The sequence below is a fragment of the Scyliorhinus torazame genome, chromosome 24 (assembly GCF_047496885.1).
Source record: "Scyliorhinus torazame isolate Kashiwa2021f chromosome 24, sScyTor2.1, whole genome shotgun sequence".
NCBI classification, from domain to species: domain Eukaryota; kingdom Metazoa; phylum Chordata; class Chondrichthyes; order Carcharhiniformes; family Scyliorhinidae; genus Scyliorhinus; species Scyliorhinus torazame.
The window spans coordinates 45197511-45201107 of record NC_092730.1 but is presented as its reverse complement, the minus strand read 5'-3'; the positions used below and the strand labels follow the sequence as shown (position 1 = coordinate 45201107).

General features: G+C 46.6%; 1 non-coding gene across 1 annotated transcript; it reads right to left on the bottom strand.

Annotated features, from left to right (window-relative positions):
* Positions 1 to 999: 999 nt before the first annotated feature.
* trnas-cga (transfer RNA serine (anticodon CGA)) lies at positions 1000 to 1081 on the bottom strand. Its single transcript has one exon. It is a non-coding gene; the product is annotated as a tRNA-Ser (tRNA).
* Positions 1082 to 3597: the final 2516 nt, after the last annotated feature.

Here is a 3597-nt window from a genome sequence, read left to right as displayed (position 1 = left end):
TTTCTTAAAATCGAGCTTCATTCTTTTTCAGTACAAATGTTTTTAGAACACATGAGTTCTCAGTTAGAAACAATAGTAAACAGCTGGGTTATCCGGGCCAAAAAAATGAGACAAGTACATTTCAGTTTACAAACTGTGTTATGGACACTCCTGGTACCTGGTGAAATTAGCACCTAGGTTACTTACAAAATGATGACTAATTAATAAAAGTGATGATTTAAGCAGGTTACAAACGGCAGCATCGGGACACAAGAACGAGTTGAGGTCTCAGACCGCAGTAAGAGTCCTATGTAATGGTTCCGTACGGCCTGCCGAAACAGGCGCCGGAAAGTGGCTTTTCACAGTAACTTCACTGAAGCCGACTTGTGACAGTAAGCGATTGTTGTTACACACAGAACATCAGAAATAAATAGCATCAATAAATGTATTGTGGACTGGTGCCATCTCCTGGCTGAACGGGAGCCGTGTGACACGGACACTTTCGGAACATTCTTAAATTGGAGTGAAATAACATAAACATTGTAAGAATGATTAAAAACAGTTTCTCAAGCAAATGCAAAGTGAAGATAAACAATAGTTGGGCCATGGTGAGTCGGCAGTGACGGTATATGGGGAGCATTGCTCCCTTCCCGGCTGTTGACAAGCCTTCAATTTGTTGCGCTGCTTTATTTAGAACTTTCAGTTCGGCTGGTCAGTTTCACAATAAGAGACATTAAAAATTCTGACATATGATAAATTCTGGCAAAAGATGTGACAAAAATAAATTTCACATTGCTTTGTGAATTTTCACAATTCTGGTTCCTGATGAAGTTAATATGAACGTTACTGAAGTGGTGATCTTGTCCTGACAAATCAGAAAATTCAGAGCGAAAGCAGAATGAGAAACACAGCTTCAGGGCACAAGAAGATTCTTATGTAATGACATTTCAACAGAAAACATTGAATGATGAAAACAACACCGCATTTTTCGAACAAATGGCTCCAATATTGCCATTATTTCGCTGCGAGTAGGATTCGAACCTACGCGGGGAAACCCCATTGGATTTCGAGTCCAACGCCTTAACCACTCGGCCATCGCAGCTTATATATGTACTGCCAATTCGTTCTATAGAAAGCATTGTAAAACCAGACACGCGGGATTGCAGTAATGCGATGAACGGTGTCCCAGTCATTCGATGAGTAGGGATTGAATCTGCGTGGGAAAAAAAACATTAGATTTGGCGCCACGACTTCTCAGTATTGAGAATGTTGAGATGAACGAACTGTTTTGATAACAGGAACAGAAGGTTATGTCGCTGGACTGGGAATCCAGAGGCCTGAACTCACCTTTCCTGACAAGATTTAATAAATCTAGAATTAAAATTTAGTCTCAGTAATGGCGGAGAAAGGTTCTGCTTCAGACGGATCATATTTCCACAACTGGGAACACATTTACACAACAGGGAATGGTTTGACACAACCACAGTGAAGATCTGTCCCCGGCAGAGTCACGGTTCCAGGACAGAGAGAGAACAGTGAAAGAGCACAGAGCACAGTTACACAGCAGGATGCACAGTTACACAGCAGAGAGCTCAGTTAGACAGCAGAGAGCACGGTTTCACAGCAGGGAGCACAGTTACACAGCAGGGAGCACGGTTACACAGCAGAGTGTGCAGTTACACAGCAGAGAGCACGGTTTCACAGCAGAAAGCACAGTTACACAGCAGAGAGCTCAGTTACACAGCAGAAAGCACAGTTACACAGCAGAGAGCTCAGTTACACAGCAGAGTGTGCAGTTACACAGCAGAGAGTGCAGTTACACATCAGACAGCTCAATTGCACAGCAGAGAGCACAGTTACACAGCAGAGAGCACAGTTACACAGCAGAGAGTGCAGTTACACATCAGACAGCTCAATTGCACAGCAGAGAGCACAGTTACACAGCAGGGTGTGCAGTTCCACAGCAGAGTGTGCAGTTCCACAGCACAGTGTGCAGTTACACAGCAGAGAGCACAGTTACACAGCAGAGAGCACAGTTACACAGCAGAGTGTGCAGTTACACAGCAAGGTGCATAGTTACACAGCAGAGAGCACAGTTACACAGCTGAGAGCACAGTTACACAGCAGAATGTGCAGTTACACAGCAGGGTGCTCAATTACACAGCAGAGAGCACAGTTACACAGCAGAGAGCACAGTTACACAGCTGAGAGCACAGTTACACAGCAGAATGTGCAGTTACACAGCAGGGTGCTCAATGTGCAGTTACACAGCAGAGAGCACAGTTACACAGCAGAGTGTGCAGTTACACAGCAGAGTGTGCAGTTACACAGCAGAGAGCACAGTTACAGAGCAGAATGCACAGTTACACAGCAGAGAGCACGGTTTCACAGCAGGGAGCACAGTTACACAGCAGAGAGCACAGTTACACAGCAGAGAGCTCAGTTACACAGCAGAAAGCTCAGTTACACAGCAGAAAGCACAGTTACACAGCAGAGAGCTCAGTTACACAGCAGAAAGCACAGTTACACAGCAGAGAGCTCAGTTACACAGCAGAGTGTGCAGTTACACAGCAGAGAGTGCAGTTACACATCAGACAGCTCAATTGCACAGCAGAGAGCACAGTTACACAGCAGGGTGTGCAGTTCCACAGCAGAGTGTGCAGTTACACAGCAGAGAGCACAGTTACACAGCAGAGAGCACAGTTACACAGCAGAGTGTGCAGTTACACAGCAAGGTGCATAGTTACACAGCAGAGAGCACAGTTACACAGCTGAGAGCACAGTTACACAGCAGAGTGTGCAGTTACACAGCAGGGTGCTCAATTACACAGCAGAGAGCACAGTTACACAACAGGGAGCACAGTTACACAGCAGGGAGCACAGTTAGACAGCAGAGTATGCAGTTACACAGCAGAGTGTGCAGTTACACAGCAGAGAGCACAGTTACACAGCAGGGAGCACAGTTACACAGCAGAGAGCACAGTTACACAGCAGAGTGTGCAGTTACACAGCAGAGAGCACGGTTACACAGCAGAGAGCACAGTTACACAGCCGGGAGCACAGTTATACAGCAGAGAGCATAGTTACACAGCAGAGTGTGCACTTGCAGAGTGTGCACTTACACAGCAGGGATCACAGTAACACAGGAGAGAGCACGGTTACACATCAGAGGGCACAGTTACACAGCAGGGAGCACAGTTACACAGCAGAAAGCACAGTTACACAGCAGAGAGCACGGTTTCACAGCAGGGAGCACAGTTACACAGCAGGGAGCACGGTTACACAGCAGAGTGTGCAGTTACACAGCAGAGAGCACAGTTTCACAGCAGGGAGCACAGTTACACAGCAGAGAGCACAGTTACACAGCAGAGAGCACAGTTACACAGCAGGGAGCACAGTTATACAGCAGAAAGCACAGTTACACAGCAGAGAGCACGGTTTCACAGCAGGGAGCACAGTTACACAGCAGAGAGCACAGTTACACAGCAGAGAGCACAGTTACACAGCAGAGAGCTCAGTTAGACAGCAGAGAGCTCAGTTAAACAGCCGGGAGCACAATTACACAGCAGAGAGCACAGTTACACAGCAGGGAGCACAGTTACACAGCAGGGAGCACAG